Raw genomic sequence first — 23,896 nt, 5'->3', positions numbered from 1 at the left:
AGTTCTCTCTTGAACACTGTGAGGGGTCGGCCAGTTATGCCCCTTATGTGTAGTGGAAGCGTGTTGAACAGTCTCGGACCTCTGATGTTGATAGAGTTCTCTCTCAGAGTACCAGTTGCACCTCTGTTTTTCAACGGGGTATTCTGCACATCCTGCCATGTCTTTTGGTCTCATGTGATGTTATTTCTGTGTGCAGGTTTGGGACCAGCCCCTCTAATATTTTCCACGTGTAAATTATTATGTACCTCTCCCGCCTGCGCTCAAGGGAGTACAGTTTTAGGCTCTTTAGTCGGTCCCAATAGTTTAGATGTTTTACTGAGTGGATTCTAGCAGTACCAAGGATCTCTGCACGCTCTCCAGGTCAGCAATTTCTCCAGCTTTGAAAAGTGCTGTCATTGTACAGCAGTACTCTACTCTAGAGAGCACAAGCGTTTTGAAAAGTATCATCATCGGTATAGCATCTCTAGTGTGAAAAGTTCTTGTTATCCAACCTGTCATTTTTCTTGCAGTTGTGACGGCTACTTTATTGTGTTCTTTAAAGGTAAGGTCTTCCGACATGAGTACACCCAGATCCTTTACATTGCCTTTTCGTTCTATGTTATGATTTGCCTGAGTTTTGTACGTGGTTTCCGTTTTTATATTTTCATTTTTTCCATAGCGCATGAGCTGGAACTTATCTTCGTTAAACACCATATTATTTTCTGTAGCCCATAGAACGACCTGATCTACATCTGACTGGAGGTTCGCCGTGTCCTCTATGTTGCTACTCTCATGAAGATCCTAGTGTCATCTGCAAAGGATGATACAGTGCTATAGGTTGTGTTCTTGTCTATGTCCGAAATGAGGATGAGAAAAAGTACTGGAGCAAGCACAGTACCCTGGGGGACTGAGCTCTTCACGGTTGATGGGCTGGATTTTATTTTGTTGACTATTACACATTGGGTTCTGTTGGTCAGGAAATTGTCGATCCATCTGCCTATTTTTCCGGTAATTCCTTTTGAACGCATTTTATGTGCAATAACACCATGGTCACATTTATCAAAAGCTTTTGCGAAATCTGTGTAAATTACATCCGCGTTATGTTTGTCTTCCATAGCATCTAATGCCATATCATAGTGGTCCAGCAACTGCGACAGGCAAGAGCGCCCTGTTCTGAAACCATGTTGTACGGGGTTATGGAGTTGCTGTGATTCCATGTATTTTGTGATTTTTACTTCTTAGCACTCTCTCAAAAATTTTTATGATGTGCGATGTTAGCGCTGTCGGTCTGTAATTTTTTGCCTCTGCCTTATTTCCTCCTTTATGAAGTGGTGCTATCTCTGCTGTTTTTAGTATATCAGCAATAACGCCAGTATCTAGGCTTTGTCTCCACAGAATGTGGAGGGCCTGCGATAGTGTTTTTTTACAGTTCTTTATGAATATGGAGTTCCAAGAATCCGGGCCTGGTGCAGAGTGCATAGGCATACTGTTTATGGCTTCTTCAAAATCCAGTGGGGATAGGGTGACGTCTGATATATGATTTGATGTTGGTATCGTATCCATGAAAATTTCATTTGGGTTATCAATCTTTAGTGTGTTTAATGGCTCGCTGAAAACAGAGTCGTACTGCGTCCTCAGTAGCTCGCTCATTTCTTTGTTATCATCGGTGAAAGTTCCATCTCCCTTTCGCAGGGGCCCGATACTAGATGTGGTTTTTGATCTTGATTTTGCATAGGAGAAAAAATATTTCGGATTTCTTTCTATTTCACTGATGGCCTTTTGCTCTCTTTGCCTCTCCTGGGTTTTGTATGATTCTTGTAGCTTCCGTTCAATTGTTTCTATTTCTCTACCTAACCTTCTTCGCCGTTCTTGAGATAGGGTGCGACTCTCAAGTTGTTCCGCGATTCGTTTTCTTCGCCTATATAGGGAACGACGTTCCCGTTCCAATCTGTATCTCTTCCTCTTTTTTCTTAGAGGTATGCGGTTTGAACATATTTCTAGTGCTACTGAGCTTATTTTTTCCAGGCACTGGTTCAGGTTTGCATTTTCTAGCTGTTCTTCCCAGTTTATTTCTGTGAAGTCCTGGTTTATTTGCTCCCAGTTTATCTGTTTATTATTGAAGTTGAATTTGCTGAAATCTCCTCCACCGGGAATCTGGACTGGTTTTGAAGGTCTACTCCCCATGGTTGTCATAACTTCAATTAAGTTGTGATCTGAGTAACAGGTATTTGTAATCATTATGTTCCTGATCAATTCATCATTATTAGTGAAAATGAGGTCCAGCGTGTTCTCCTTCCTAGTTAGTTCTACTATTTGCTGGTTTAAGGCAAACCTGTCGCACATCCGTAGAAGGTCATTTGCATGTGCCTGTTCATTTAGGCTACTTCCTGGTATTCTTTCTGATATTACTGTATTAGCCAGGTGCTTCCATTTCAGGTGCCGTAGGTTGAAGTCCCCAAGCAGGATGATGTTCGGAACTGGAATTGTGAGGTTTTCCAAGCAGTGTTCTATTTTCATTAGTTGGTCTTTAAACTGCTGAGGGTTTGCCTCCGGTGACTTATATACAAGGACAATAACTACATTTAAAATCTCTATTTTGATTATCAGCACTTCCACCGTATCATTTGAGGTGTTTAGCAGCTCAGTACAGATGAGTGTGTCTTTGATGTAGAGGCTGACCCCACCCTGAAGCCGGTGTTTCCTATCACATCTGAAAAGATTGTACTCTGAGATCCATATTTCACCATCATGGTAGTCCTTTGTGTGGGTTTCTGTTAGGGCTGCAAACACTGCATTTGCCTCATGGAGGAGACCATCTATAAATTGAACTTTGTTGGTTTTGCGTGTTTTTATACCTTGGATGTTGGCAAATATAAATGATGTTATCGTGTTAGTGGAAGTGCTGGAAGCCTTACCTGGTGTTAATATCTGAGGCTCTGGTAAGGAGGCCACTGTGTTTGCGTCCAGGGTGTGTCGTTTTGGAAGTGATTCGTCCAGTTTTGGTAGTAGGACGGGTGTTGTCTGGTGTAGTACCTGTGTGCTTGTTGGTAATTTGAATTCCAGTCTTGTGGGTATCTCCGTTCCCCTCTGTAATCTCTGTAATCCTGTAGTGGTTCCATCTGACTGTTCCTCTTTCTTATATTTATTACTCTGTTTCTGCCTTCCTCTAAAAAATTTCCAGTAGTGTCATATTGATCTTCCCGTCTATAACGCTCTGTACCTCTCACATGGAATTCCGGACACTGAAGATTGTAGCATTTTTTGTCCCTAATTGAAAATTGACATAATTTAGGGTGGAAGTATCTACACCCTGTTCCAAAACGGCATGTACCCCTCTCCAACATGTTCCTGCATTTTCGAGGATGCAGAAAATGGCATTTTGCTCCTAATTTTCCATATTTGCATATTCCTTTAGCGTAGAATTTGCAAATGTGTTCCGGTTTTGCGTTTTTCAAGGTATTTATATCTGTGACTGTCTTGTCTACCTATTTATTGGAGCCATCTCCGTTTTTCGTCCCAATTCCATCATCTATGCACTCTGTCTCACTGTTGCTCTCATCGTTTATATTATCTGGCTCTGCAATATTGCTGTTATTTATTGCTATAGATCGCATACTGTGAACACCTGTTTCTCGCACAAGTGTGCATACGAGAGTCTCATATAATCAGATTAGCTAGTTCTTCCGTTAGGACAAGTTGGACGAACAGCGCTGCAACTTCGAATATCCAGAACTCACAAGGTATTATACCGACTTTTCTTTTCTTTTAATCACAGGGGATTACAAATTTACAAAATATTAAACAGCAATTAATTAATGAACATATTCAACACTGGTCTCGCCCTCCAGTATCATCAGTACACTGACCAGTTGTAACTCTCCACTCAGCCTAAGAGCTGAGAGGACAGCGCTTCGGATTCGTAGTACTGAGGTTCCGGGATCGATCCCAGTGCAGCCGAAAAGAAATGGGCAGAGTTTATTTCACCCAGATGCCTCCTGCTACCTAGCTGTAAGTAGGTACCAGGGAGTTAGACAGCTGGTACGGGCTGTTTGCTGGGAATGTGTAGCAAAATAGGAGGCCTGGTTGAGGACCGGGCCGATGGGACGCTAAGCCCCGAAATCATTTCAAGATAACCTCAAGATAAGAAGAACCCTCACTCCAGTATTATTAGTATACTGGCCTCGCCCTTTTGAAATTATACTACAGAGGTCTCGCACTCATATAGCATTAGTACACAGATCTCGAACTCTCGTAGCATTAGTACAGTGGTCTCGCACACTCATAGCATTAGTAAACTGGTCTCGCACTCCTGTAGCAATAGTATACTGGCGTCACACTTTTATAGCAGAAGTACACTGGCCTCGCACTCTTATAGCCGTAGCACACTGGTCTCGCACTCTTACAGCAGTAGTACACTCGCCTGGCACTCCTATAGCATTAGTACACTGGCCTTGCACTCCAATAACATTAGAACACTGACCTCGCTCTCTTCAAGCATTAGTTTACAGGCCTTTCACTCTCGTAACATTAGTAAACTTTCCTTGTAGTTTCGTGGCATTAGTACACTGGTCTCGCACTCTTGTAACATTAGTAAACTTGACTCGCACTTTCTAGCATTCGTTCAATTATCTTGCGTTCCTATAGCATTGGTACTCTGTTCTCTGTTCTCTCGAATTATTGCACTGTCCTCGCACTCTCGAATTATTGCACTGTCCTCGCACTCTCGTAGCATTAGTACACTGACCTCGCACTCTCGTAGCATATATATATATATATATATATATATATATATATATATATATATATATATATATATATATATATATATATATATATATATATATGTCGTACCTAGTAGCCAGAACTCACTTCTCAGCCTACTATGCAAGGCCCGATTTGCCTAATAAGCCAAGTTTTCATGAATTAATTGTTTTTCGACAACCTAACCTACCTAACCTAACCTAACCTAACTTTTTCGGTTACCTAACCTAACCTAACCTATAAAGATAGGTTAGGTTAGGTTAGGTAGGGTTGGTTAGGTTCGGTCATATATCTACGTTAATTTTAACTCAAATAAAAAAAATTGACCTCATACATAATGAAATGGGTAGCTTTATCATTTCATAAGAAAAAAATAGAGAAAATATATTGATTCAGGAAAACTTGGCTTATTAGGCAAATCGGGCCTTGCATAGTAGGCTGAGAAGTGAGTTCTGGCTACTAGGTACGACATATATATATATATATATATATATATATATATATATATATATATATATATATATATATATATATATATATATATATATATATATATATATATATATATATATATGTCGTACCTAGTAGCCAGAACGCACTTCTATGCCTACTATGCAAGGCCCGATTTGCCTAATAAGCCTAGTTTTCATGAATTAATGTTTTTTCGACTGCCTAACCTACCTAACCTAACCTAACCTAACGTTTTCGGCTACCTAACCTAACCTAACCTATAAAGATAGGTTAGGTTAGGTTAGGTAGGGTTGGTTAGGTTCGGTCATATATCTACGTTAATTTTAACTCCAATAAAAAAAAATTTCCCTCATACATAATAAAATGGGTAGCTTTATCATTTCATAAGAAAAAAATTAGAGAAAACATATTAATTCAGGAAAACTTGGCTTATTAGGCAAATCGGGCCTTGCATAGTAGTCCAAAAAGTGCGTTCTGGCTACTAGGTACGACATATATATATATATATATATATATATATATATATATATATATATATATATATATATATATATATATATATATATATATATGTCGTACCTAGTAGCCAGAACTCACTTCTCAGCCTACTATTCAAGGCCCGATTTGCCTAATAAGCCAAGTTTTCCTGAATTAATATATTTACTATAATTTTTTTCTTATGAAATGATAAAGCAACCCTTTTCTCTATGTATGAGGTCAATTTTTTTTTATTGGAGTTAAAATTAACGTAGATATATGACCGAACCTAACCAACCCTACCTAACCTAACCTAACCTATATTTATAGGTAAGGTTAGGCTAGGTAGCCAAAAAAAGCTAGGTTAGGTTAGGTTAGGTAGGTTAGGTAGACGAAAAAACATTAATTCATGAAAACTTGGCTTATTAGGCAAATCGGGCCTTGAATAGTAGGCTGAGAAGTGCGTTCTGGCTATTAGGTACGACATATATATATATATATATATATATATATGTCGTACCTAATAGCCAGAACGCACTTCTCAGCCTACTATTCAAGGCCCGATTTGCCTAATAAGACAAGTTTTCATGAATTAATGTTTTTTCGTCTACCTAACCTACCTAACCTAACCTAACCTAGCTTTTTTAGGCTACCTAACCTAACCTTACCTATAAATATAGGTTAGGTTAGGTTAGGTAGGGTTGGTTAGGTTTGGTCATATATCTACGTTAATTTTAACTCCAATAAAAAAAAATTGACCTCATACATAGAGAAAAGGGTTGCTTTATCATTTCATAAGAAAAAAATTGTAGTAAATATATTAATTCAGGAAAACTTGGCTTATTAGGCAAATCGGGCCTTGAATAGTAGGCTGAGAAGTGAGTTCTGGCTACTAGGTACGACATATATATATATATATATATATATATATATATATATATATATATATGTCGTACCTAGTAGCCAGAACTCACTTCTCAGCCTACTATTCAAGGCCCGATTTGCCTAATAAGCCAAGTTTTCCTGAATTAATATATTTACTATAATTTTTTTCTTATGAAATGATAAAGCAACCCTTTTCTCTATGTATGAGGTCAATTTTTTTTTATTGGAGTTAAAATTAACGTAGATATATGACCGAACCTAACCAACCCTACCTAACCTAACCTAACCTATATTTATAGGTAAGGTTAGGCTAGGTAGCCAAAAAAAGCTAGGTTAGGTTAGGTTAGGTAGGTTAGGTAGACGAAAAAACATTAATTCATGAAAACTTGGCTTATTAGGCAAATCGGGCCTTGAATAGTAGGCTGAGAAGTGCGTTCTGGCTATTAGGTACGACATATATATATATATATATATATATATATATATATATATATATATATATATATATATATATATATGTCGTACCTAGTAGCCAGAACTCACTTCTCAGCCTACTATTCAAGGCCCGATTTGCCTAATAAGCCAAGTTTTCCTGAATTAATATATTTACTATAATTTTTTTCTTATGAAATGATAAAGCAACCCTTTTCTCTATGTATGAGGTCAATTTTTTTTTATTGGAGTTAAAATTAACGTAGATATATGACCGAACCTAACCAACCCTACCTAACCTAACCTAACCTATATTTATAGGTAAGGTTAGGTTAGGTAGCCAAAAAAAGCTAGGTTAGGTTAGGTTAGGTAGACGAAAAAACATTAATTCATGAAAACTTGGCTTATTAGGCAAATCGGGCCTTGAATAGTAGGCTGAGAAGTGCGTTCTGGCTATTAGGTACGACATATATATATATATATATATATATATATATATATATATATATATATATATATATATATATATATATATATATATATGTCGTACCTAGTAGCCAGAACGCACTTCTCAGCCTACTATGCAAGGCCCGATTTGCCTAATAAGCCAAGTTTTCATGAATTAATTGTTTTTCGACTACCTAACCTACCTAACCTAACGTAACCTAACTTTTTCGGCTACCTAACCTAACCTAACCTATAAAGATAGGTTAGGTTAGGTTAGGTAGAGTTGGTTAGGTTCGGTCATATATCTACGTTAATTTTAACTTCAATAAAAAAAATTGACCTCATACATAATCAAATGGGTAGCTTTATCATTTCATAAGAAAAAAATTAGAGAAAATATATTAATTCCGGGAAACTTGGCTTATTAAGCAAATCGGGCCTTGCATAGTAAGCTGACAAGTGCGTTCTGGCTACTAGGTACGACATATATATATATATATATATATATATATATATATATTGGTGTATACTGGCAGCAGGTTTTCTTTCAAACATGTTTCATTGAATATGACCGCATATTCTGTATTTATTATTTTCTGGTTTAGGGCTTCTATCCCTCTGACTATTTTCTTAGCATCAGGGCTTAATTGGAATAGGAGTTCTCCAAAACTCATTTTCGTACTTTTAAGGTGAAGAAAAGAAGTGATTTACTATAGAGTGTATTTATTTGTATAATTTCCACGACGTTTCGAACCTCCATGGTTCATTCTCAAGTGAACAATCTTACAATACTAGTTGATTTTATACCCGCATTAGGTCAGGTGATAATACAATGAAGGTGAAAAACATGGGGGGATACATAAGGGATAAACATAGGGGCTGCAGAAGGCTTATTGGCCCATACGAGGCATCTCCTATCTAAACACAAAGATTAATCCAGTGTAATTGGCCTGTTATGTTGGACATTGTCTTCTGTGTTGGCATCGATATGTTCTTGTCTTGTCCTTACTCTCATGGTGGGTAGAGTAAATAGTTCCGTGATTTGGGTGTTCATGGTAGGTCGCTCTATTCTTATGTGAATTGCCTCAAGAATTTGTAATCTTCTTGAATCTTGGGTTTTGTCTATTATGCAAGTATTCTTGTTCAACATTTCTCTTGTTAGAGTAATGTCATGGGCTTGTCTCATGTGATTCCTAGGGGCACCAGATTGAAGATGGCATGTCAAACGCCTCGTCAGCTTGGTCGACGTCATACCTATGTACTTACATTGAAGGTTACATCCTTCGTGGGGGCAAGTGTACATGTATACAACGCTTGACTGCTGTAGAGGGTTCTCCGTCGGCTTCGGGCTGTTTTTGATAAGGAGTTCGGAAGTCTTCTTGGTTTTGTAGAATATTATCAGGTTTATGTTTTGGTTAGGAGTAGTGCTTTTTACTCCTTTACGGATTATTTCTTTCATTATTCTTTCCTCTTTTATATGTTCACTGTGCATGGTTGATTTGTAATATAATTTTATTGGGGGTGTTGTGGTTTCTGTTCTAGGTTCTGAATTATACCAACGGTCCAAGTGTCTTCTTATAGCAGCGTTTATTTCCGCGTTGCTATATCCGTTGTTCACCAATACCTGAGTTACTCTTTCAAACTCTCTACTCACGTTGCTCCATTCAGAGCAGTGGGTAAGCGCTCGACGAATATAAGCATTGAGAACACTGGCTTTGTATCTTTGGGGGCACTCACTTCTACCGTTCAGGCATAATCCTATGTTGGTGGGCTTGGTATATACGTTGGTGCTTAAAGAGGTTCCTGTTTTTGTTATTAGTACATCCAAGAATGGCAGACTGTTATTTTCACTATTTTCATGTGTAAATCGGAGTACTGACTCTCTCTCTAGGTGTCTTTTTAGGTCAATTAGTTCATCTGAGTCTTTTACTATTACGAATATGTCATCTACATAACGGCAGTATACAGTTGGTTTTTGTCTGCTACTGAAGACCCTATCTTCGATGGTTCCCATATAAAAATTAGCAAATAAAACTCCCAAGGGGGAGCCCATTGCTACTCCGTCTATCTGTAAATACATGTCTCCTTGTGGACTGATGAAAGGGGCTTCCTTTGTACATGCTTCGAGAAGACTTTTCAAGTGTGGCTCAGGTATGTCTAATTTGGGGGTGCTCTCGTCTCTGTATACTCTGTCCAGTATCATTCCTATGGTTGTGTCGACTGGGACGTTGGTAAAAAGGGATTCAACGTCCAGGGAAGCGATGATTCCATCGGGCTGGGTAGATTTGATCAATTCTAGGAAATCTGCTGATGATTGTAGACTAAACTTACTTGGAGTGTATGGAGTTAGGAGTTCATTGAGTTTTTTTGCCAGGTGATAAGTTGGGGTTGGTATTTGGCTGATTATAGGGCGTAGTGGGTTACCTGGTTTATGCGTCTTAACATTGCCGTAGGCATATCCTAAGCCATAGTCGCCTTGAAGTTTATTGAAATGCACACTACCTTTCTTTGCGTTGATTGCTGTAATTGTTTTGTTTACTTTCCGCTTAAGGTCTTCTACGGGGTTCCTCGTGATTCGTTGAAATTTGGAGTCGTCACTTAGGATGTCGCTAATTTTGTTCATGTATTCATGGGTAGGAATCAATACATATGCTGCTGTTTTGTCGGCTTTTCTTATTGTTACGTCTTTCAGATTTTTTAGTTGTTTCGCTGCTTCTTTGAGTCGTGGGGTTAAGATTGTAGATGAATATGTTCCTCGTTTTTTCCCTGCTTCTGCAAGTAGTTCAGCTTGAAGTGTGTCCGTGGTGATGACTTTTTTGTTGTCTTCTAGCTTATGGATATCGTCCAGAAGCATTTCGATTTCCAGGCGTTTTTGATGCATCTTTGGTTTAGATAAGAATTGACAATTTAGACCAAGATTTAAGAGGTCTCGTTGGTCCTGGGTAAGATCATAAGAAGTCAGGTTAAAGTAGCCATCTTTAGGACGAGGGATTTTTAGCTGTCCACCGTTTAGGGATGTTAACTTACGGAGTGTCTTTGTTTCTACAAGAGTTTTATGTTGTTGTTTCAGGTTAAATAGTTCACTGTTGATGGTTTGCTTGAGTTGGATAGGGATGTCGTACTGGGTCCATTTGTTTAACAGATGCTCCGCCTGCTCTATAAAGGTTTGGAGGGCTTCCTTCTTCTTGTTTAGTTGATGCCGAATGAGCTCTTGCCTATACCTATAGGTAAACTCTGTATTGCGGACTGCTGGGTCATGTGGGTTTATATTGGTGTATACTGGCAGCAGGTTTTCTTTCAAACATGTTTCATTGAATATGACCGCATATTCTGTATTTATTATTTTCTGGTTTAGGGCTTCTATCCCTCTGACTATTTTCTTAGCATCAGGGCTTAATTGGAATAGGAGTTCTCCAAAACTCATTTTCGTACTTTTAAGGTGAAGAAAAGAAGTGATTTACTATAGAGTGTATTTATTTGTATAATTTCCACGACGTTTCGAACCTCCATGGTTCATTCTCAAGTGAACAATCTTACAATACTAGTTGATTTTATACCCGCATTAGGTCAGGTGATAATACAATGAAGGTGAAAAACATGGGGGGATACATAAGGGATAAACATAGGGGCTGCAGAAGGCTTATTGGCCCATACGAGGCATCTCCTATCTAAACACAAAGATTAATCCAGTGTAATTGGCCTGTTATGTTGGACATTGTCTTCTGTGTTGGCATCGATATGTTCTTGTCTTGTCCTTACTCTCATGGTGGGTAGAGTAAATAGTTCCGTGATTTGGGTGTTCATGGTAGGTCGCTCTATTCTTATGTGAATTGCCTCAAGAATTTGTAATCTTCTTGAATCTTGGGTTTTGTCTATTATGCAAGTATTCTTGTTCAACATTTCTCTTGTTAGAGTAATGTCATGGGCTTGTCTCATGTGATTCCTAGGGGCACCAGATTGAAGATGGCATGTCAAACAGTAGCAGACAAAAACCAACTGTATACTGCCGTTATGTAGATGACATATTCGTAATAGTAAAAGACTCAGATGAACTAATTGACCTAAAAAGACACCTAGAGAGAGAGTCAGTACTCCGATTTACACATGAAAATAGTGAAAATAACAGTCTGCCATTCTTGGATGTACTAATAACAAAAACAGGAACCTCTTTAAGCACCAACGTATATACCAAGCCCACCAACATAGGATTATGCCTGAACGGTAGAAGTGAGTGCCCCCAAAGATACAAAGCCAGTGTTCTCAATGCTTATATTCGTCGAGCGCTTACCCACTGCTCTGAATGGAGCAACGTGAGTAGAGAGTTTGAAAGAGTAACTCAGGTATTGGTGAACAACGGATATAGCAACGCGGAAATAAACGCTGCTATAAGAAGACACTTGGACCGTTGGTATAATTCAGAACCTAGAACAGAAACCACAACACCCCCAATAAAATTATATTACAAATCAACCATGCACAGTGAACATATAAAAGAGGAAAGAATAATGAAAGAAATAATCCGTAAAGGAGTAAAAAGCACTACTCCTAACCAAAACATAAACCTGATAATATTCTACAAAACCAAGAAGACTTCCGAACTCCTTATCAAAAACAGCCCGAAGCCGACGGAGAACCCTCTACAGCAGTCAAGCGTTGTATACATGTACACTTGCCCCCACGAAGGATGTAACCTTCAATGTAAGTACATAGGTATGACGTCGACCAAGCTGACGAGGCGTTTGACATGCCATCTTCAATCTGGTGCCCCTAGGAATCACATGAGACAAGCCCATGACATTACTCTAACAAGAGAAATGTTGAACAAGAATACTTGCATAATAGACAAAACCCAAGATTCAAGAAGATTACAAATTCTTGAGGCAATTCACATAAGAATAGAGCGACCTACCATGAACACCCAAATCACGGAACTATTTACTCTACCCACCATGAGAGTAAGGACAAGACAAGAACATATCGATGCCAACACAGAAGACAATGTCCAACATAACAGGCCAATTACACTGGATTAATCTTTGTGTTTAGATAGGAGATGCCTCGTATGGGCCAATAAGCCTTCTGCAGCCCCTATGTTTATCCCTTATGTATCCCCCTATGTTTTTCACCTTCATTGTATTATCACCTGACCTAATGCGGGTATAAAATCAACTAGTATTGTAAGATTGTTCACTTGAGAATGAACCATGGAGGTTCGAAACGTCGTGGAAATTATACAAATAAATACACTCTATAGTAAATCACTTCTTTTCTTCACCTTAAAAGTACGAAAATGAGTTTTGGAGAACTCCTATTCCAATTAAGCCCTGATGCTAAGAAAATAGTCAGAGGGATAGAAGCCCTAAACCAGAAAATAATAAATACAGAATATGCGGTCATATTCAATGAAACATGTTTGAAAGAAAACCTGCTGCCAGTATACACCAATATAAACCCACATGACCCAGCAGTCCGCAATACAGAGTTTACCTATAGGTATAGGCAAGAGCTCATTCGGCATCAACTAAACAAGAAGAAGGAAGCCCTCCAAACCTTTATAGAGCAGGCGGAGCATCTGTTAAACAAATGGACCCAGTACGACATCCCTATCCAACTCAAGCAAACCATCAACAGTGAACTATTTAACCTGAAACAACAACATAAAACTCTTGTAGAAACAAAGACACTCCGTAAGTTAACATCCCTAAACGGTGGACAGCTAAAAATCCCTCGTCCTAAAGATGGCTACTTTAACCTGACTTCTTATGATCTTACCCAGGACCAACGAGACCTCTTAAATCTTGGTCTAAATTGTCAATTCTTATCTAAACCAAAGATGCATCAAAAACGCCTGGAAATCGAAATGCTTCTGGACGATATCCATAAGCTAGAAGACAACAAAAAAGTCATCACCACGGACACACTTCAAGCTGAACTACTTGCAGAAGCAGGGAAAAAACGAGGAACATATTCATCTACAATCTTAACCCCACGACTCAAAGAAGCAGCGAAACAACTAAAAAATCTGAAAGACGTAACAATAAGAAAAGCCGACAAAACAGCAGCATATGTATTGATTCCTACCCATGAATACATGAACAAAATTAGCGACATCCTAAGTGACGACTCCAAATTTCAACGAATCACGAGGAACCCCGTAGAAGACCTTAAGCGGAAAGTAAACAAAACAATTACAGCAATCAACGCAAAGAAAGGTAGTGTGCATTTCAATAAACTTCAAGGCGACTATGGCTTAGGATATGCCTACGGCAATGTTAAGACGCATAAACCAGGTAACCCACTACGCCCTATAATCAGCCAAATACCAACCCCAACTTATCACCTGGCAAAAAAACTCAATGAACTCCTAACTCCATACACTCCAAGTAAGTTTAGTCTACAATCATCAGCAGATTTCCTAGAATTGATCAAATCTACCCAGCCCGATGGAATCATCGCTTCCCTGGACGTTGAATCCCTTTTTACCAACGTCCCAGTCGACACAACCATAGGAATGATACTGGACAGAGTATACAGAGACGAGAGCACCCCCAAATTAGACATACCTGAGCCACACTTGAAAAGTCTTCTCGAAGCATGTACAAAGGAAGCCCCTTTCATCAGTCCACAAGGAGACATGTATTTACAGATAGACGGAGTAGCAATGGGCTCCCCCTTGGGAGTTTTATTTGCTAATTTTTATATGGGAACCATCGAAGATAGGGTCTTCAGTAGCAGACAAAAACCAACTGTATACTGCCGTTATGTAGATGACATATTCGTAATAGTAAAAGACTCAGATGAACTAATTGACCTAAAAAGACACCTAGAGAGAGAGTCAGTACTCCGATTTACACATGAAAATAGTGAAAATAACAGTCTGCCATTCTTGGATGTACTAATAACAAAAACAGGAACCTCTTTAAGCACCAACGTATATACCAAGCCCACCAACATAGGATTATGCCTGAACGGTAGAAGTGAGTGCCCCCAAAGATACAAAGCCAGTGTTCTCAATGCTTATATTCGTCGAGCGCTTACCCACTGCTCTGAATGGAGCAACGTGAGTAGAGAGTTTGAAAGAGTAACTCAGGTATTGGTGAACAACGGATATAGCAACGCGGAAATAAACGCTGCTATAAGAAGACACTTGGACCGTTGGTATAATTCAGAACCTAGAACAGAAACCACAACACCCCCAATAAAATTATATTACAAATCAACCATGCACAGTGAACATATAAAAGAGGAAAGAATAATGAAAGAAATAATCCGTAAAGGAGTAAAAAGCACTACTCCTAACCAAAACATAAACCTGATAATATTCTACAAAACCAAGAAGACTTCCGAACTCCTTATCAAAAACAGCCCGAAGCCGACGGAGAACCCTCTACAGCAGTCAAGCGTTGTATACATGTACACTTGCCCCCACGAAGGATGTAACCTTCAATGTAAGTACATAGGTATGACGTCGACCAAGCTGACGAGGCGTTTGACATGCCATCTTCAATCTGGTGCCCCTAGGAATCACATGAGACAAGCCCATGACATTACTCTAACAAGAGAAATGTTGAACAAGAATACTTGCATAATAGACAAAACCCAAGATTCAAGAAGATTACAAATTCTTGAGGCAATTCACATAAGAATAGAGCGACCTACCATGAACACCCAAATCACGGAACTATTTACTCTACCCACCATGAGAGTAAGGACAAGACAAGAACATATCGATGCCAACACAGAAGACAATGTCCAACATAACAGGCCAATTACACTGGATTAATCTTTGTGTTTAGATAGGAGATGCCTCGTATGGGCCAATAAGCCTTCTGCAGCCCCTATGTTTATCCCTTATGTATCCCCCCATGTTTTTCACCTTCATTGTATTATCACCTGACCTAATGCGGGTATAAAATCAACTAGTATTGTAAGATTGTTCACTTGAGAATGAACCATGGAGGTTCGAAACGTCGTGGAAATTATACAAATAAATACACTCTATAGTAAATCACTTCTTTTCTTCACCTTAAAAGTACGAAAATGAGTTTTGGAGAACTCCTATTCCAATTAAGCCCTGATGCTAAGAAAATAGTCAGAGGGATAGAAGCCCTAAACCAGAAAATAATAAATACAGAATATGCGGTCATATTCAATGAAACATATATATATATATATATATATATATATATATATATATATATATATATATATATATATATATATATATATATATATTATTGCACTGTCATATTTTGCATATATATATATATATATATATATATATATATATATATATATATATATATATATATATATATATATATATATATATATGCAAAATATGTAATGCACTGTCATTATTGCATATATATATATATATATATATATATATATATATATATATATATATATATATATATATATATATATATATATATATATATATATATATATATATATATCTTCGATGGTTCCCATATAAAAATTAGCAAATAAAACTCCTAAGGGGGAGCCCATTGCTACTCCGTCTATTTGTAAATACATGTATCCTTGTGGACTGATGAAAGGGGCTTCCTTTGTACATGCTTCGAGAAGACTTTTCAAGTGTGGCTCAGGTATGTCTAATTTGGGGGTGCTCTCGTCTCTGTATACTCTGTCCAGTATCATTCCTATGGTTGTGTCGACTGGGACGTTGGTAAATAGGGATTCAACGTCCAGGGAAGCGATGATTCCATCGGGCTGGGTAGATTTGATCAATTCTAGGAAATCTGCTGATGATTGTAGACTAAACTTACTTGGAGTGTATGGATACAGGGAAGACAGGGTCTTCAGTAGCAGACAAAAACCAACTGTATACTGCCGTTATGTAGATGACATATTCCTAATAGTAAAAGACTCAGATGAACTAATTGACCTAAAAAGACACCTAGAGAGAGAGTCAGTACTCCGATTTACACATGAAAATAGTGAAAATAACAGTCTGCCATTCCTGGATGTACTAATAACAAAAACAGGAACCTCTTTAAGCACCAACGTATATACCAAGCCCACCAACATAGGGTTATTCCTGAACGGTAGAAGTGAGTGCCCCCAAAGATACAAAGCCAGTGTTCTCAATGCTTATATTCGTCGAGCGCTTACCCACTGCTCTGAATGGAGCAACGTGAGTAGAGAGTTTGAAAGAGTAACTCAAGTATTGGTGAACAACGGATATAGCAACGCGGAAATAAACGCTGCTATAAGAAGACACTTGGACCGTTGGTATAAATCAGAACCTAGAACAGAAACCACAACACCCCCAATAAAATTATATTACAAATCAACCATGCACAGTGAACATATAAAAGAGGAAAGAATAATGAAAGAAATAATCCGTAAAGGAGTAAAAAGCACTACTCCTAACCAAAACATAAACCTGATAATATTCTACAAAACCAAGAAAACTTCCGAACTCCTTATCAAAAACAGCCCGAAGCCGACGGAGAACCTTCTACAGCAGTCAAGTGTTGTATACATGTACACTTGCCCCCACGAAGGATGTAACCTTCAATGTAAGTACATAGGTATGACGTCGACCAAGCTGACGAGGCGTTTGACATGCCATCTTCAATCTGGTGCCCCTAGGAATCACATGAGACAAGCCCATGACATTACTCTAACAAGAGAAATGTTGAACAAGAATACCTGCATAATAGACAAAACCTAAAACTTAATGCAAGAAGATTACAAATTCTTGAGGCAATTCACATAAGAATAGAGCGACCTACCATGAACACCCAAATCACGGAAGTATTTACTCTACCCACCATGAGAGTAAGGACAAGACAAGAACATATCGATGCCAACACAGAAGACAATGTCCAACATAATAGGCCAATTACACTTGATTAATCTTTGTGTTTAGATAGGAGCTGCCTCGTATGGAAAAATAAGCCTTCGGCAGCCTCTATGTTTCACCTCACATTTATCCCTTATCAAGAAAAACCAAGAAAACGGCCAGCCTACTCATGAGAAACTCTCCAGACACAAAGCAGAACGCTTTAAAAGAGACCAAGGTCGTCTATGCCTTCAAATGCCCTCTTGGGGACTGTAAGCCTCAAAAAACTCAGTATATAGGCAAGACAACAACATCTCTTTCCAGGCGTTTAACGATGCATAAGCAACAGGGCTCCATTAAGGAACATATAATCTCTTCCCACAACCAAACCATCGCCAGAGAAATCCTAGTAAACAACACAGAAATCATCGATAGATACAGCGATAGCAGGCGGCTTGACGTTTGCGAGGCACTACACATTAAGAAGTCAACACCAGCAATCAACAGCCAATTAATGCACAACTATATTCTACCCACCTCAAGACTCCGCCCCAATATAGAAGCATCAAGAAATATGGACCAATAGGCTTTCTACAATCACTTCCATTTCAATACCCATTGTTTCGTGTTCTGTCTTGTGTTGATGAAATTAATACCCTATTAATACCACCTCACCCCATCCACCTCACTCAAATGTAGATATAAACAAATCGGAGATGTGTAAGTTCTATTCAGTTGTGTATGTGTAAAGTCTTTGAAAATGTAATAAGTTTTACGATACGCGCTCAAGTGTCGCGTCAGACTAGAAATAAAAATGAATTTTGGAGAATTGATTTTTGAATTACCTCCAACAGTGAAAAGAAATGTACGAAAGATTGAGAAAATTCGTGTTAGAATGTTATTAATCTTACTTTTTCGGTCATATATATATATATATATATATATGTCGTACCTAGTAGCCAGAACTCACTTCTCAGCCAACTATTTAAGGCCCGATTTGCCTAATAAGCCAAGTTTTAATGAATTAATATATTTACTATAATTTTTTTCTTATGAAATGATAAAGCAACCCTTTTCTCTATGTACGAGGTCAATTTTTTTTTATTGGAGTTAAAATTAACGCAGATATATGACCGAACCTAACCAACCCTACCTAACCTAACCTATATTTATAGGTAAGGTTAGGTTAGGTAGCCAAAAAATGCTAGGTTAGGTTAGGTTAGGTAGGTTAGATAGACGAAAAAACATTAATTCATGAAAACTTGGCTTATTAGGCAAATCGGGCCTTGAATAGTAGGCTGAGAAGTGCGTTCTGGCTATTAGGTACGACATATATATATATATATATATATATATATATATATATATATATATATATATATATATATATATATATATATATATATATATATATATATATATATATATATATATATATATATATATATATATATACATATATATATGTATATATATATATATATATATATATATGTCGTACCTAATAGCCAGAACGCACTTCTCAGCCTACTATTCAAGGCCCGATTTGCCTAATAAGCCAAGTTTTCATGAATTAATGTTTTTTCGTCTACCTAACCTACCTAACCTAACCTAACCTAGCTTTTTTTGGCTACCTAACCTAACCTTACCTATAAATATAGGTTAGGTTAGGTTAGGTTTGGTTGGTTAGGTTCGGTCATATATCTACGTTAATTTTAACTCCAATAAAAAAAAATTGACCTCATACATAATGAAATGGGTAGCTTTATCATTTCATAAGAAAAAAATTAGAAAAAATATATTAATTCAGGAAAACTTGGCTTATAAGGCAAATCGGGCCTTGAATAGTAGGCCAAAAAGTGAGTTCTGGCTACTAGGTACGACATATATATGTATATATATATATATATGTCGTACCTAGTAGCCAGAACTCACTTATCAGCCTACTATGCAAGGCCCAATTTGACTAATAAGCCAAGTTTTCATGAATTAATTGTTTTTCGACTACCTAACCTACCTAACCTAACCTAACCTAACTTTTTCGGCTACCTAACCTAACCTAACCTATGAAGATAGGTTAGGTTAGGTTAGGTAGGGTTGGTTAGGTTTGGTCATATATCTACGTTAATTTAAACTCCAAAAAAAAGAAATTGACAACATACATAATGAAATGGGTAGATTTATCACTTCATAAGAAAAAAAATAGAGAAAATAAATTAATTCAGGAAAACTTGGCTTATTAGGCAAATCGGGCCTTGCATAGTAGGCTGACAAGTGCGTTCTGGCTATTAGGTACGACATATATATATATATATATATATATATATATATATATATATATATATATATGTCGTACCTAGTAGCCAGAACGCACTTCTCAGCCTACTATGCAAGGCCCGATTTGCCTAATAAGCCAAGTTTCCAGAATTAATATATTTTCTCTAATTTTTTTCTTATGAAATGATAAAGCTACCCATTTCATTATGTATGAGGTCAAATTTTTTTTTATTGGAGTTAAAATTAACGTAGATATATGACCGAACCTAACCAACCCTACCTAACCTAACCTAACCTGTCTTAACATAACCTAAACTAAAATAACTAAATCAGTAATTTATGTTCTTAATATAATATAATAATAATACTTAAAATAAACCAATAGGAAACAATTTATTGAAAATATCGAAAATCACTCGGCCTATTAGTCAAATCGGGCCTTGCATAGTGTAGTGCTGTGGTGTACTGTTGTGGAGTAGTGGCATGGTGTAGTGGAGTGGTGTAGTGGTGTACTGGCGTGGTGTAATAGTGTGGTGGTGTGGTGTCGTAGCCTGGTGTAGTGGCATAGTTTAGTGGTGTGGTGTAGTAGCCTGGTATAGTAGTCTGGAGTTGAGACGTGGTATAGTGGCGTGGTATAGTCACGTGGTGGGGTGTAGTTACCTGGTATAGTAGTCTGGTGTAGTGGCATGGTGTAGTAGTGTGATGTAGTGGCGTGGTGTAGTAGCCTGGTGTAGTGGCATGGTGTAGAGGTGTAGTGGTGTGGTGTAGTAGCCTAGTATAGTAGTCTGGTGTAGTGGTGTGGTATAGCGGAGTGGTATAATGGCATGGTGTAGTGGCGTGTAGTGGCATGGTGTAGTGACGTGGTGTAGTGACGTGGTGTAGTGATGTGGTGTAGTAGCCTGTTATAGGGACGTTGTGTAGTGCTATGGTGTTGTTGCGTGAAATAGTATTGTGGTGTAGTGGCGTGTAGTGGTGTCGTGTAGTGGTGTGGTGTAGTAGCCTGGTATAGTAGTCTAGTGTAGTGGCGTGGTGTAGTGGTGTGGTGTAGTGGTGTGGTGTAGTTGTGTGGTGTAGTGGTGTGGTGTAGTGGCGTGGTGTACTAGTGTGGTGTAGTGGTGTGGTGTAGTAGCCTGGTATAGTAGTCTGGTGTAGTGGCGTGGTTTAGTGGTGTAGTGTAGTGGTGTGGTGTAGTGGCATGGTGTAGTTCTGTGTTGTAGTGGTGTGGTGTAGTGGCATGGTGTAGTGGCATGGTTTAGTGGAGTGGTGTAGTGACGTGGTGTAGTGGTGTTGTGTAGTAGCCTGGAATAGTGGTGTGGTGTTGTGTAGTGGTGTGGTGTAGTGGCGTTGTGTAGTGGCATGTTTTAGTGGTTTGGTGTTATAGCCTGGTATAGTAGTCTGGTGTAGTGGCATGGTGTAGTGCCATGGTGTTGTGGTGTGGTGTAGTGGGGTGGTGTAGTGGCGTTGTTAGTGGCGAGGTGTAGTGGTGTGGTGTAATGGTGTGGTGTAGTGGTGTGGTGTAGTGGCATGGTGTAGTGGCATGGTGTAGAGGTGGAGTGGTGTGGAGTAGTGGTGTGGTGTAGTAGCCTAGTATAGTAGTCTGGTGTAGTGGCGAGGTGTATTGCTGTGGTGTAGTGGTGTGGTGTAGTGGCATGGTGTAGTGGCATGGTGTAGAGGTGGAGTGGTGTGGAGTAGTGGTGTGGTGTAGTAGCCTAGTATAGTAGTCTGGTGTAGTGGTGTGGTATAGCGGAGTGGTATAGTGCCGTGGTGTAGTAGCGTGGTATAGTAGCGTTGTGTAGTGGCGTTGTGTAGTGGCATGGTGTAGTGACGTGGAGTAGTGGTGTGGTGTAGTTGCCTGGTATAGTGATGTGGTGTAGTGTTGTGGCGTGGTGTGGTGGTGTGGGGTTGTGGCGTGTAGTGGCGTCGTGTAGTGGTGTGGTGTAGAAGCCTCGTATAGTAGTCTGGTGTAATGGTGTGGTGTAGTGGTGTGGTGTAGTTGCATGGTGTAGTAGTGTGGTGTTGTTGCGTGGTGTAGTAGTGTGGTGAAGTGGCAGGGTGTAGTGGTGTGGTGTAGTGGCATGGTGTAGTGGCGTGGTTTAGTGGATTGGTGTAGTGACGTGGTGTAGTGGTGATGTGTAGTAGCCTGGAATAGTGGTGTGGTGTAGTGGTGTGGTGTAGTGGCGTGGTGTAGTGGTGTGGTGTTGTAGCCTCGTATAGTAGACTGGTGTAGTGGAATAGTGTAGTGCTGTGGTGTAGTGGTGTTGTGTAGTAGTGTAGTGGTGTGGAGTAGTGGTGTGGTGTAGTAGCCTAGTATAGAAGTCTTGTGTAGTGGTGTGATATAGCGGAGTGGTATAATTGGATGGTGTAGTGGTGTGGTATAGTAGCGTTGTGTAATGGCATTGTGTAGTGGCGTGTAGTGGCATGGTGTGGTGACGTGGTGTAGTGGTGTGGTGTAGTAGCCTATTATAGTGACGTTGTGTAGTGCTATGGAGTTGTTGCGTGAAATAGTGGTGTGGTGTAGTGGCGTGTAGTGGTGTCGTGTAGTGGTGTGGTGTAGTAGCCTGGTATAGTAGTCTGGTGTAGTGGCGTGGTGTAGTGGTGTGGTGTAGTGGTGTGGTGTAGTGGTGTGGTGTAGTTGTGTGGTGTAGTGGTGTGGTGTAGTGGCGTGGTGTACTAGTGTGGAGTAGTGGTGTGGTGTAGTAGCCTGGTATAGTAGTCTGGTGTAGTGGCGTGGTGTAGTGGTGTGGTGTAGTGGTGTGGTGTAGTGGCATGGTGTAGTTCTGTGGTGTAGTGTTGTGGTGTAGTGGCATGGTGTAGTGGCATGGTTTAGTGGAGTGGTGTAGTGACGTGGTGTAGTGGTGTTGTGTAGTAGCCTGGAATAGTGGTGTGGTGTAGTGTAGTGGTGTGGTGTAGTGGCGTTGTGTAGTGGCATGTTTTAGTGGTTTGGTGTTGTAGCCTGGTATAGTAGTCTGGTGTAGTGGCATGGTGTAGTGCCATGGTGTTGTGGTGTGGTGTAGTGGTGTGGTGTAGTGGCGTTGTTAGTGGCGAGGTGTAGTGGTGTGGTGTAATGGTGTGGTGTAGTAGCCTGGTATAGTAGTCTGGAGTAGTGGCGAGGTGTATTGGTGTGGTGTAGTGCTGTGGTGTAGTGGCATGGTGTAGTGGCAAAGTTCCGTGGTGTAGTAGCCTGGTGTAGTGGCATGGTGTAGAGGTGAAGTGGTGTGGAGTAGTGGTGTGGTGTAGTAGCCTAGTATAGTAGTCTGGTGTAGTGGTGTGGTATAGCGGAGTGGTATAGTGCCGTGGTGTAGTAGCGTGGTATAGTAGCGTTGTGTAGTGGCGTTGTGTAGTGGGGTGTAGTGGCATGGTGTAGTGACGTGGAGTAGTGGTGTGGTGTAGTTGCCTGGTATAGTGATGTGGTGTAGTGTTGTGGCTTGGTGTGGTGATGTGGGGTTGTGGCGTGTAGTTGCGTCGTGTAGTGGTGTGGTGTAGTAGCCTCGTATAGTAGTCTGGTGTAGTGGTGTGGTGTAGTGGTGTGGTGTAGTTGCGTGGTGTAGTACTGTGGTGTAGTGGCAGGGTTTAGTGGTGTTATGTAGTGGCATGGTGTAGTGGCGTGGTTTAGTGGATTGGTGAAGTGACGTGGTGTAGTGGTGATGTGTAGTAGCCTGGAATAGTGGTGTGGTGTAGTGGTGTGGTGTTGGGTAGTAGTGTGGTGTAGTGGCGTGGTGTAGTGGTGTGGTGTTGTAGCCTGGTATAGTAGACGGGTGTAGTGGCATGGTGTAGTGCTGTGGTGTAGTGGTGTTGTGTAGTAGTGTGGTGTAGGGGTGTGGTGTAGTGGCATGGTGTAGTGGTGTGGTGTAATAGCCTGGCATAGAGTCTGGTGTAGTGGCGTGGTGTAGTGGTGTGGTGTGGTGTAGTGGTGTTATGTAGTGGCATGGTGTAGTGGTGTGGTGTAGTGGTGTGGTGTAGTGGTGTGGAGTAATGGCGTGGTGTAATTGCGTGGTGTAGTGGTGTGGTGTAGTAGCCTGGTATAGTGGCATGGTGTAATGCCGTGGTGTAGTGATGTATTGTAGTGGCATGGTGTAGTGCTGTGGTGTAATGGCGTGGTGTAGTGGTGTGGTGCAGTGGCGTGTAGTGGCGTCGTGGAATGGTGTGGTGTAGTTGTCAGGTATAGTAGTCTGGTGTACTGGCGTGGTGTAGAGGTGTTGTGTAGTGGCGTGGAGTAGTGGCATTATGTAGTGGCATGGTGTAGTGGTGCTATGGCGTGGTGTAGTGGTGTGTTGTCGTAGCCTGGTGTAGTGGCGTGGTGTAGTGGTGTGGTGTAGTAGCCTGGTATAGTAGTCTGGAGTTGTGACGTGG

The 23,896-nt window shown here is 39.8% G+C and overlaps 1 protein-coding gene across 2 annotated transcripts in view; it reads left to right on the top strand.

Annotated features, from left to right (window-relative positions):
* The first annotated feature begins 3,604 nt into the window (after positions 1 to 3,604).
* Positions 3,605 to 23,896, top strand: part of LOC123760894 (protein Star-like) — a 198,745-nt gene continuing 178,453 nt past the window's right edge. For both annotated transcript variants that reach the window (XR_011229371.1, XM_069329087.1), the window contains exon 1: positions 3,605 to 3,719. The gene's annotated coding sequence lies outside the window, so the exon portion shown is untranslated. The remainder of the gene's footprint in view (positions 3,720 to 23,896) is intronic.

The sequence above is a fragment of the Procambarus clarkii genome, chromosome 3 (genome assembly GCF_040958095.1).
Source record: "Procambarus clarkii isolate CNS0578487 chromosome 3, FALCON_Pclarkii_2.0, whole genome shotgun sequence".
NCBI classification, from domain to species: domain Eukaryota; kingdom Metazoa; phylum Arthropoda; class Malacostraca; order Decapoda; family Cambaridae; genus Procambarus; species Procambarus clarkii.
The sequence above is the reverse complement of the archived record's forward strand: the minus strand, read 5'-3'. Positions and strand labels throughout refer to the sequence as shown.